General features: G+C 42.8%; 1 long non-coding RNA gene across 1 annotated transcript; it reads right to left on the bottom strand.

The window, feature by feature from the left end:
• Positions 1 to 1872: 1872 nt before the first annotated feature.
• On the bottom strand, positions 1873 to 12252 carry LOC142826892 (uncharacterized). The gene is made up of 3 exons (XR_012901155.1): positions 12118 to 12252; positions 4970 to 5099; positions 1873 to 2162 (listed from the first exon to the last, which is right to left on the bottom strand). It is a non-coding gene; the product is annotated as an uncharacterized LOC142826892 (long non-coding RNA).
• Positions 12253 to 13112: the final 860 nt, after the last annotated feature.

Consider the following 13112-nt stretch of genomic DNA (forward strand, 5'->3'; position numbering starts at 1 on the left):
TGTGGAACTGAAGTCAAAATAGCTTAATTCGACTTTTGATGCTGTCTCGACAGCAGGAAGTTGAAGGAAGAACACTCTTCCTTCAACTTCCCTTAGCCCTCATAAAATGAGGGCTATAGGAGTCAGAGTAAGAAGTCCTCCAGCTCGACATTATTTTGAAATAATGGCTTGCTATGTAGATGCGCTCCTTGTTATTTCAAAATGACGCTGCTGTATAGACCTCCAGCAGCACCCTGCAAGTTCTACAGTGCATGGCGACTGGGTTCACGCAACCAGTTAGTGCACAGCAGGCTAATGTGGTGGACATTATTATCTTGGCTTGCTGCACATCAACTCACCATGCAGACAACCCTTTTGATATTTTAGCTTTCTGTGATGCCTATTCTCCCAGCTCCAACCTCACTTGTTCCCCCCCCCCTTTCCATATTACCAAACCTATTTTTTGAGTTTCTCCCCCTGTCCCTGATCTTATTTCCTTTTCAGCTCTGCAGATTCTGCAAGCGCTGAGCATTCTTAATTTCCACTGTAGTTAGTGAGAGAGAGAAGTAAGTTCATCACTGCATGGAACCCAGTTGGAGTCGATATTTAGCCAGATTCCACAGATTCTACTACTGAGCAAGCAACTTTTCAGTCTCCCAGCGGCAGGCTCCTTCATCCCTCCCACAGCCAGAGTGATTGGACACCTTGCTGATGTCATCAACTGCAGAAATGTTGGAAAGTCCATTGTTAATGCTTAGCAAGGGGCTCCCCTGAGTAGCTGATTTTGCTAAGTACAACCAAATTCCATAGGCCTATTACTGTTTGCATAATCAAGACGCAGGAGAAGTCCAAGACTCTGTCAGCAGGAGTAGCTGTTTTAGTTGAAGTGATTAGAATGAGGGAGCTTATGCTTAAATATAGTCTCTGTTTGACTTTGGTGCTATGTGACATGGAGTTTTCATCATAAGACCTAGGAGAGAAGCAAGAATAAACACTTTGGGAGGAAATCTGTCACCTTGTGTTATTTTTAGTTGCATAGGGCAGGATAAAATCTTGACAGTGCCAACAAATTTTGGTCTGCAAAAACCTGATTTTTACCTTGGTGGAGAATTGCAAACATTTTCTGATAAAAGATGGAATTAAAATTTCACTGATTTGTGGTGGTGTTTTTTTCTAGGAGGTTCTCAGAAAACCACACAGATCTAACTTTTGATGTGACTGGGGCCTGGTTTACACCTAAATCTTAGGTAAATCTAATTACAAACTTTGTGAAAAATTCATACCCTGGAGAGATGTAGTTAAGCCAACCTAAGTCCCAGTATAGGCACGGCAAGATTGATTGAGAGTCTTCCGTCCACCTGGGTACTGCCACATGAGAGGGTAGATTTAGTAAAGTAACTGAAAAAAACCTCTTCCACCGCTGTACTAAGCATCTACACTGCAGTGTGATAGTGGCAAAGCTCCAGTGCGACAGCTGTGTTATTGTAAAGCTTGTAATGTAGATATACCCTCAGTGCATGGCATCATAAAGGACTAGTTTAGCATTGCCTCAAGAGATTTGGTTTAAAGTGAATTGCATTTGATATCAGGATTTTGTTTATACAGTTTAGTATCAACCAGAAAAGGTCTGTTTCCCACAGGCCTGATTTGCAGATCAAGAATGAGCTATCCTACTATAAAGCGTACATCTAGAGAGTGACAGACTCTATCCAAAGCCATCAGCAGGTTGTGTGCTTTTTTTATATATATTAAAAGCACTGAAATTCATTGTGTGGTTGAAAGGAAGTCAGAGATTAGATACTTGCTTTCATTTCTAACCAGTGGGGGTAACTTGCACTTGCGCGGCATTTTGTACAAATGATTACTGATACTGAGCAACAATGGGATGTAGGCAATTTGTAATTGACACATGATTTGCCACAGTAGCTATATTGGAATATATCTGTGCCAATTTAAATATCTGTGATTTTTTTTTAAGAGAAGGAATTTATGGCTTTTACAAAATAAATAGTTATTCATACTCTCAGCTAGTGATCATTGGTAAAACAGCCCACCCAGCTTGCTTTCATAGTTAAGGACCTTTTGGGTTCTGATTGATTTTTATATCATGCTTTGCTGGCTGAACATGGGTTCCATCTTCCCAGATAAAGATCTTATACTCTTTCTTCATGGAGCAATGGACACTGGAATGACATTTGAAAAGAAAATGACATTTTGTCTCTGTTAAAAGCTGTTACCAAAGAAGTACAAGCCTGACAGGTCTGGCAGCTACAGCACAATCAGAGAACTACATATACAGCGGTGTAAGAATGAATGCATTTGATAATCTCACATTTACTTTATTTAGCTGCAACAAACCTTGATTTGGTTTAGATTTCTGGTAAACTTTTACAGGTTCATCCTCTGAAATCTGGGACTTTCTGGTCCAGCTGGCAGTGAGTGGAGAGCCCTGGCTCCAGGGGTCCCCAGCTAAGCTGGGGGCAACATGGCCAGGGGCAGCTAAGGAGCTGGTGGTGGCTGGTAAGCACTTGGCCACTTTGGCTGAAGCAGGGTTGGCATTATCGAAGGATTCCCAAGGCTTCCCGGCTGCACGAGGAGCAGCAGTCTGGGAGGCCAGCAACAGGAGACCTCCCCTGGTCCAGCAAAATCCGTTGTTCAGACTGGTCAGGTCCTAAGGGTGCTGGACCAGGGAGGTCTAACCGGTGCTTTCTTTTTCCTCTCTGATAATGTTATGTTAGAGGGCCATGCCCTTTAAGGATGCTTTGGGCAGTGATCAGAGTGAATTCTTGCATGATTTCACTCAAAGTTACTGCACAGCGAATGTACCCTCACCTCACTTCATCATGCTAGTCACAGCTGGCAATATAACAGACTAGCTATTCCACAGGAAAGAACCACAGGAAAGGAAACTGTCATAGTGTCCCTTCATACAGAGTGCACATATTCCATCGTAAGCCATGAGCAGCTGGCTCGCCAACCGTGGGGGGTGAGAGGGGGAAGGGGGAGTTAAAGGGGGCAGTTACCCAGAGCCTGGCAATTCAAAGTGTCCCAGAGCTGTGGCAGCGGCCAGATCGCCAAGCCTTTTTTTTTTTTTTTTTGACAAACTGAGCATTTTTCCACTTGAGGTTGCCAATTGATCATTAGTTGGCAAGAGAAAATGGGGAAAATGCCTAGTTTTGTCCAAAAAGTTGGAGAGATGGACAAGACCTAAAAAGGGACTGTCCCAGCCAAAATGGAACATATGGTCACCCTACATACCAGGAGAAAACACAGTTACAGCCTGAGTCTTCTCATCAATTAAAATACTGGCTAAGGGCCAAGCAGGGAGTAACTATTTGCAGGTTGAGCTGATTTTTTTCCCCTTAAATCACTGGTGGGAGCATTTTGTTGGTCTTCTGCCAGGTCATTCCTTATTTTTCAGTGGCCATGCAGAGTGGTGCATAAACCGTGCAAGAGGAATCCTTGGCCCTGCTTTCTATAGTTCCAGGTGGCAACACAGAAAAAAAAAAAATTTCACGGGGGCAAATCTGAGATTTCTGGAAGAGCAGCCTTTTGTGTGCTGTTTTGAATGCATGGCAGAGTATCTTCCAGAAGGGAAGCTACTGTCACTGAGCAGCACTGCTTAAATCCAGCCAGTAAAATATATAGTGTATGAGAATGTGATTATTAAAAAAAGGAATGAGAGAGACAGTCTTGCCCAGGTCAGAGGAATGAAGTCCCAAGGATGACATTCACTCTACACAGAGGAAGGTAATACAAGACTTAGGCACCACTTCATTTGTATCTTTAAATCCTACTTAATCCTTTCAATTAGTGCATGCATGTTGTGCTGGCAATAAATCTACACAGAGATGAAAAGTATGTTCATATATATGTATTTAAATAGTCGGGGAAGTGGCAGACTAGGATTGCTGATCTTACACTGTGTTTGAAGAGCAAATCACCTGGGACATTCCATTCTGTATTATATAGTTATAGGAACCTTATTGGTGAAGGGTCCACATTCTTTTACTTCACCTCAGTAATTTACCAATCAGAGGGATCCGTGTTCCTCTAAAAAACCCAGCTGAATTTACTACCCTACCTTCCTCATTCAGTGTCAGTTACAAAGAGTTATCTAAACTAGATAAGAGGTGAATCTGGTTTTAGTTTTCTGCTTTATAAAAACATGCATCTCTAACGTCTCCAGCTGATGCATTCCTAAAATGGTGGAGTGGTCAATTGACTTGCAGGATAGGAGGGGAGAGAGTTTTTTCCCCCCTCCCTGTTCCTAAATATTTTATTCACAGGAGATTTAAGCAGCAGAGAAATCAAACCAAAAATTGTTTACACACATGAAATCAGGAGAATCCAAACCTGAATGTAACCCAGTCATGTATCAAAATGTAGCAAATTCTGAGATCTCAGTGCTGAAACCCCTTTTCTTTCATCTTTTCCTCCCTCCCCATTAACAGAAGTAGTTAATTTAAAAGTGTTCCCAATATACCCTCCTGGGCTATGTCTAGACTGCAAGCCTCTTTCGAAAGAGGCTTTTTCGAAAGTATCTTTCCAAAAATGCCTCCTTTGAAAAAGAGCGTCTAGACTGCAAGCAGTACTTTTGAAAAAGCAAGCTGCTTTTTCAAAAGAAAGCAGCGAGTGAGTCTGGATGCTCTCTTTCTAAAAAGCCCTGTTGGCATTCAAGAACACCTTTTTTCGAAAAAGCACTTTCGAAAAAAGGCATTCTTCCTCGTGAAATGAGGTTTACCGCTGTCGAAAGAAAAGCCGCGTTCTTTCGATTTAATTTCGAAAGAACACAGCTGCAGTCTAGACGCAAGTGAAGTTTTTTCGAAAAAAGGCTACTTTTTTCGAAAAAAACCCTGAGTCTGGACACAGCCCTAGTGGTAGAATGGGCCTTCTGTCCTCAGTACTTTTGTTACTTTGCCTGGAATAGTTCTGTGAGAGTATAAACAGGGAGCTAATTCTTTGAGAAGTGAGTTCTAAAATGACTAACCTGTCACGTCCGGAGTAATTGTCCTGCGGGTGGTTGTGGTCCTGGAGGTGGCTGGTATGTCCCTGCAGCCCCTAGGAGGGTCATCCCAGGAGGTCTCCATACTCTGTCTCCACAGCTAACTTCCTGTTTACTTGAAAACAAATCTCTGGGTCAAATTCTGTGCTGACATAGGGTGTGTCTAAACTACACCCCTGTGTCGGCAGAGGGATGTAAATTAGACATATCAAAAGTGCAAATGAAGTGGGGATTTAAATATCCTGTGCTTCATTTGCATAATCACGTCATGGCACTGTTTCGAACAAGTGCCATTTCGAAACTGAAACCCCTGTTTTTTTTCAACAAGGAGTACAGGATCTTTTGAAAAATCACCTCATCGGAAAAAAGCATCTAAACTGCAGTTTCAGTTTCGAAATGGAGCTTGTTTGAAACAGCGCCATGATGCCATTATGCAAATGAAGCGTGGGATATTTAAATCCCCGCTTCATTTGCACTTTTGATATGTCTAATTTACATCCCTCTGCCGACAGTGGGGTGTAGTTTACGTGTAGCCATAGATTGGTGTAGCCCCATTTGAAGTGAAAGGGGCTGAGCCACTTTCAAGCAGCAGAAAAATGACTGACTTGTGATATTACTGAAGTGGAGAATCACAGCTTGATGTTGTCTCTCCAGCAGCAAGCTCTATAGGTCCTCTGCTTCCCCCAGTCCACCAGAGTACTTCCTTTTACAGTAGCTATGTTCCTCATATACTTCTTCACACCTTTATCACCTCTTTGTAACTGTTATAGGCAATAAAACAGGCCTGTCATGTATCCCAGTAACAATGAGGGGAATGCTCTAAAATTCTGCCTGTCATCTTCAATGTTCCCTCTAATCTTTTTCATCCATGTGTGGAATAAATTTGATGTGAACCAAAGCAAGAGCAAAGGTGCACCATTAGAAAACCCCAGCCTATGTCTACACTGCCATGTTCTTTCAGAAAAACATATGCAAATTGCGAACCTCAATTTGTGTATCTTCTAGACTGGGCCAAATGTCAGAAAACACTCCTTTGTTGGAACATTCCTCCTTCTTCATAAAACAAGGTTTACAGGGATGCTGAAAAAAAAAGTCTGCTTTTCTGAAATTTTTTTGGAAAAGCAGATGCGTTCCTTGGATGCAGAAGAATTTTTCTGGGATACCAGAGGTATCCTGGGAAAAACTCTGCAGTCTAGACATAGCCTTGGTTCACAGCCTGGTAAGGCCCAAATAGGAGATAAAGTGTGTGACAGAGATATATGCTATGTCCACACTGGAGCTGGAGACATAATTGCCAGTTCAGGAGGCAAACGTGGTAGCTTTGATTGAGGAAGTGCACTCAAAATAGTAGTGTCAACATAGCAGCATGGGTTACCTATGGTCTTGAACAGGATTGTATTTGGACAGCTAGTGCATGCTGCTGTGGCTAACTTGATCCATCCTTTTGTGTAAATGCCTTTCCATGATCTCAGTTCCCTGATTCTTTATTTCTGAAAATTTTCTCTTTATGCGTCAGAGAACTACACAATTTTGTGGACCACATTTATAGCTAGTATAGATTGGCGCGAATATGGTTTTTCCTATGTCAAAATTTAAAAAGAGTAAACTAAACTGAACTAAACCTAAACTTAAACTAAACATAGCTAAACACACACATCCTTACAGCTGTAGGTCCTCATCCTATGAAAATGTGTTTTAGTGGCATCAAGGTAAAAATAACTAGAAATGTGATAATGAAGTTAGGAAATACAAAGTTTATTTAGAGTAGAGGTCACTCTACTAAAGTGAGCAATATCACTTAAAATTAAGGTTATATTTTTTCTTCCCTCTTTCATAGACCTCCTTTTTTAGAGGTGTGAAAATGCCTAATCCTTCTCAGAACTGGACTCTAACACAAAACGTTTGAATTTCAGTTTCTGTGAAGCAACTCAGAAAAAGTAGTACCATAGTACATGGACTGCTCAGCTATAGACAGCTACAGTCTGTTTAAAAAATTGTCAGTATTTAAAAATAACATTTGTATTCAATTTTGAAACAGTTATTTGGGACAGTTCTTGAATTTTTATTTGTAAATGTGAAATCATCTCGCAATATGTTTGAAGAGTCTGAAATGTTAGCTACCTTTTTACTACCAATGTACAGCATGGCTTGGAAGAGAGAGAGGAGATGGGAAAATAGCCAGAGATTTTGCATTGGAATGGTGCTAAATAAAAGAGAGGGAAAGCGTAAACCCTCCCAGACATGACCATCTGGAATAGGTTGGTCCCATGTGTACAACTTCAGACACTGCCAGTTTAAAGGGTACGTCTAGACTACAGGCTTCTGTCGACAAAGAGCGTCTAGACTACATTCGGTTCTGTCAATAAAGCAAGCTGCTTTGTCAACAAAACCCTGTAGTCTAGACACAACCCTAGATGCAATAACACCTTCTGTCAACAGAACTCTGTCGACAAAAGGCGTTATGTCTCGCAAAATGAGGTTTACCAGCGTCGACAAAACTGCTGAGTTCTGTCGACGTTATGTCGACAGAACTCAGCGGTAGTGTAGACGCAGGTTTAGTTTTGTCGACAAAAGTCCACTTTTGTCGACAAAACCCTGTAGTCTAGACACACCGAAAGAGAAACAAGGCCAGCTTGAAAACTAGGAAAAAAAAGTTCTATGTGAATCCACCTCTGAAATCCATCCACTAATTTTTGTTGTTAATCAGGGAAGTACACTTTTGTTAAAAATTTATCTGGGAGATACAGTCTTACGAACAGGAGAAATTAATCAAAGGCTTGATATGGCACATTGCTTCTCATAGGCACACCTTGTGTCCATACAGTACTGCAGTGAAGTCAATGGACATCCACCAGCACAGAAAAGTTTGATGTTCATACCTTACCTGACTTCCATGGAGAAACAAGTCATATTGACTATGCAGAAACAAATATGGTTTCTTTCAACTTATTCAGTTTATATTAGTTTTAGGTATTACTTGTAACAATAGTAGGTAAGACATGCAAGTAGCCATGATTAAATATCCTTTTACAAATAATCTGTGTTCAAAAGTATATATATTTTCTTGCTTTCCTTAATTGTTGCTTTTATTACAATAGCATATCACAGATTAATAAAAGGGAAAAATTTCTAAAAGTAAGATGTTTTTCATGATTACTTTGAATTTTCCCCATTAGAAAATTGGTAAATTCATCTTTAAATATTAATTACCTTTCCATCACAAATGTAAAATGTAGAGTGACCATGTAGAGATATCAATCAAAATCAGCCTAAAATTTTTGCTCTGCACATGTAAACCCGGGGCTAGATTACCTTCTCACTGTTATAGATTCATTGGTTTCAGTGGAGTGTCTGCTGGATTAGATTGCTATAAGAGGAGAATCAGCTGTTGGGCCCTACTTCTGCATATGGTTATGTGGGATTAAGTTGAAGAGTTTGAATGCTCCTACAGAAGTGAATGGGACTATTCATTTGTTAAGCACACAAAACACCTGGGACTGGCTTATGTCAGCTGATTCAGGCTGCAGGGCTTTATAATTGTAGTGTCAATGTTTGAGCCCCAGGACCTGGGATGCTCCTCTGCCATGGTTCCCAGAGCCTGGGGTCCAGCTTGAAATTCTACACTACAGACGCAGCCCAGTAAACCTGAGTCAGCTGGTATGTGCCAGCACTGGGTGTTTTATTGCAATGCAGACATACCTAACATGTTTAGGGTATGATTGAGTCCCTGTGAGGGCTTGTCTCCACATGGAGTTATAACTGATGAACTGAATGGATGGACCTACTCTTATTCCTCTGAGGATTTCCATAAAGAATGTAAAAGTGACTTTTTAAAAAATAACATTTGCTGCCTTTACTCAAGGGATCTCACACTGTCCCTTCAAGTTCAAATCGAATTATTTCTGTCATTTCTTGCCTGCCTAGTTATTTCCTTCTTCCAACTCCATAAATATTAAAACCAAAACATAAATGGAAAGTCGGTTTAGATGCTTTAAATATCTCTTTCATTCCATCTTCTAAACCAGCTTTTCAGAGAAAAAAATGTGGTCACTCAACATTAGTAAGCTCCATTGAAGGAGCATATAAGTTGAGCCTTACACTGCTGTGGTTTAAAGTAAAAGGTTCGGAAATGTGGCTAGTCCCAGGGAGGCGCAGAAACAGGCAAACTATTACTAAATATCTTTTAAACTTTTATTAAAGGGCTTCTACATATAAATTATGATTTTATCAATTTCTTACATACGTAGGCACTAAATTATTAGAATGTCCAATAAGCAAAATGCAATACAGTGAAGAAAATTCTTTGAGGTTTCTCTAAATCCCAATAGTTGTTAACAAGGGACTAGGGATTATTAACAGTTACATTTACATCAGTCTTACTTATAAGACTAATCATTTATCTAAAACTTTTAACACTACTACTTAACAGTACCTCTAAATAATTTCAGATAACAATACTTACATTTAACAGACACACAAACTACAACAACAACATATTTGGTATTCGTTACGTTTGGCATACGTTATGCTCTACAGGAACTCGTTTGGTTTGGTGACCGGGAGGTAGCCCTCGGGTGATCAGTCCTCGGACCTAGCTCATATTCCGCCATCCAAGGTTTATTCGGGATTCCTCAATTGGATAAAGGAGGAGAAGCTGTTTTATAGAGAAAGCTTTTGCGCGCTTTTTGTGATAGGCTAGCAGACCCTGTCTGTTAAGTGACAGGAGTAAGGGGGTGAGATGGTTTCCTGTTTTTCCTTTTCTGCCTTATCGGGCATGGCACAGTCAGCACAACCAGCACGAACTTTACATGAACTTTTTGGGTCTGGTTTTGGTTCCTGTTCGTCGCTAATCTTTAAATTACATAGTGTAAGGGTTTTCATCAAGAGGATGTTGACCTTTTGCTTGGATGGCAATACGCGCGAGAGGCCTGGCCAGCAAAGAGCCTGCTTTCACAACTGCATTATGGCACATACGGCTGTGGATTCCATAATCAATAACATTCTCTTTTCAAAGAATGTGCCTGTCCTTTGAAGTTAACAACAGATCTTTTTCCTTGATAGAATGCCAAAGGATTCAATAAAATGAGGAAATGGCTTTCCAGGTAGTCTTTTGATATCCTACTTGGGGTTCCTCGTGAGTAATATCATCCAAATTAGGATATGTCTACAGTACAGTGCTAATTCGAACTAACTTAATTCGAATTAGTTAATTCGAACTAAGCTAATTCGAATTACCGCATCCAGACTTAAAAACTAGTTCAAATTAGCGTTTTGCTAATTCAAACTAGCATGTCCACACTGAGTGGACCCTGAACCGAGGTTAAGGATGGCCGGAAGCAGTGCCGGCAGGGCATCAGAGTAGGACTTAGACCATGGAGCAGCTGTCTCAGGCTAGCCGAGGGCTGTGCTTAAAGGGACCCGACCCCCACCCCGGACAGATAGTTCTTAGGGGTTCCCCGCTTGCAAAGCAATCCTGGCTTGGAGTGCCCTGAGTGCCCACACTAGGCACATCACAGCACTCGGCCATCAGCTCGGCTGCACTTGCTGCAGGCTGCAATCTGGTGTGGGGGGCAATTGGGGGGCTGCAGGAGAGCTTCCACCCCAAGCAGCCCGCAGAGCCACCCCAGTCCTCCCCATCGGGGGCTTGTACCGCATTCCTCCCTCACCTCCTTCCACTTACCCCTCCCTAGCTCCCCTTCCTGATGTACAAAATAAAGGACACGTGTGTTCAAAAATAGAAACTCTCTTTATTGAACAGAACTCGGGGAGACTGAGAAAAGGAGGTGGGAAAGGGGAAGAGAGAGGCTGGGAGAGGGGAGGGCAACTAAAATGATCAGGGGTTTGGAACAGGTCCCATATGAAGAGAGGCTAAAGAGACTGGGACTTTTCAGCTTAGAAAAGAGGAGACTGAGAGGGGATATGATAGAGGTCTATAAAAGCATGGGTGGTGTGGAGAGGGTACATAAAGAAAAGTTCTTCATTAGTTCCCATAATAGAAGGACTAGAGGACACCAAATGAAATGAATGGGTATCAGGCTTCAAATTAATAACAGAAAGTTCTTCACAAAGCAAATAGTCAACCTGTGGAACTCCTTGCTGTAGGAGGCTGTGAAGGCTAGAACTACAACAGAGTTTAAAGAGAAGTTAGATAAATTCATGGAGGTTGGGTCCATGGAGTGCTATTATCCAGGGGGTAGAAATGGTGTCCCCGGCCTCTGTTTGTGGAAGGTTGGAGATGGATGGCACGAGACAAATGGCTTGGTCATTGTCTTCGGTCCATCCCCTCCAGGGTACCTAGTGTTCGCCACCGTCAGCAGACAGGCTACTGGGCTAGATGGACCTTTGGTCTGACCCAGTACGGCCGTTCTAAGCTCAGGTCTCAGGGTCAGGGGTCTTACTGGACCACCCTGATTTTCATGCAAACCTGCTCCTGGGTGGCCAGGCTGGCAGCTATCCTGCCCTAGACGGCCACTTTCCTGTGCCTAGTGCGGAGGTCGTGGATGAGGTCCACGATCTCCGCACTAGACCAGACGGGTGCCCGCCTCTTGTGGACCTGGGCAGGCTCTCGGGAGCCGCCAGCCTGGTCCCGGGAAGAGGCGGAGAGCTGAGTGGCAGTGGGTGGCTGTCTCGTGCCGTGCCAGGTGTGGGATCTGCTGGCTGTGTGCTGGCAGGCTTGCACTGGCACGGGCACCGTAGCCAGCCCATGCCCCTTTAAGGGCTCCGGGGTTGGGAGGGGGACAGAAGAGTTTCCCTGGTGGTGCCCAGAGTGGCCACCAGGGAAAGCTGGGGAGGACTAGCCTCCCACTAGTTTGAATTAAGTGGCTACACAGCCCTTAATTCAAACTAGTTAATTTGAACTAGGTGTTAGTCCTCGTGGAATGAGGTTTACCTAGTTTGAATTAAGCGCTCCGCTAGTTCGAATTAAGTTCGAACTAGCGGTTTGCCTGTGTAGCACCTATCAAAGTTAATTCGAACTAACGTCTGTTAGTTCAAATTAACTTTGTAGTGTAGACATACCCTACGATAGGAACAACAGAAATCTGTATGAACTTGATAAAGGCTGAAATTATGGATTGATTTCTTCAATAGTATTTTCACATACCCCTAAATAGCTGTGGTTGAAAAAGGCTTACCTCACAGTTTCTGGTCAGCTGAGATTCATGCTCCAACGTTTTTTCAGGGTTGATTGCCTCTTGTTGTCTATAAGAATAGTTTAGATGCCTTTTAATAAACCTAATGTTTAATACATCCCCGCATGACCAGATTATACAATACAGAGGAACCTAAAGCATGAAATTCCACTCTTGCAATCATATAACTTTAGGTATCTCATACACATATGCATGCGCTGCAGATTCTTTACAAAACAATTATTGCTGCTATGGGAACATAGGAATCTTGATTTCTCGGCCTGACAAATGTAGTTCAGATGTAGGAGCAGAAACCTCAGAGAGAGGAATGTGAATAATTTGCCTAGGGCTAGGATCATCTCTTATACAGAAATACCTATGGGGGTGGGGGGAAAGGGTTAGCAGGATCGGGGGAGAGAGCTCAGGTTCCCTTCATTGAATGTTCAGTTTGGACATGTTAGCATTGCAGTGAGATCCAAGACCAGCAAGTGCAAACCCAGGTTTACAATGTAGCGTGAATGCTCAAGATACTGGTTTGGAAACACTGATTCCACAAGCCCAGGTCCTTCAGGCTTGGCTTACTGTGCAACATAGAGATACCCGCTGTTGAGCACGAGATTACCACTCTATGGTCCTGGTCATATCCCGGAACTGGCAGACATTCATCCCCAACTCCTTCAATCCCCACACCCTACCCTGAGCCTCCCACATCTCCCAGCCCCAACTCCTGCACCTCCACCCCCTCTTCTGAGCCCCAATACACGCAATCCCCTTCCTCCTCCACCCCCTGCCCTGACTCCTGCATCTCTACACTCTGCTCTAAGCCCCCACACCCTATCCCCTGCCTTGACTTCTCCACTGTCTACCCATAGCTATCGCACCATACCTCCTAGCCCCCTGTCCTCATTCCTAAACCCCCACCCTCTGCCCTCAACCTCCCACAACTCCCAGCTTCCTGCCCTCACTCCTGTACCTCTGCCCTCAGCCCTCCCCACCAC

Source organism: Pelodiscus sinensis, chromosome 1 (assembly GCF_049634645.1).
Source record: "Pelodiscus sinensis isolate JC-2024 chromosome 1, ASM4963464v1, whole genome shotgun sequence".
Taxonomy (NCBI): Eukaryota; Metazoa; Chordata; order Testudines; family Trionychidae; genus Pelodiscus; species Pelodiscus sinensis.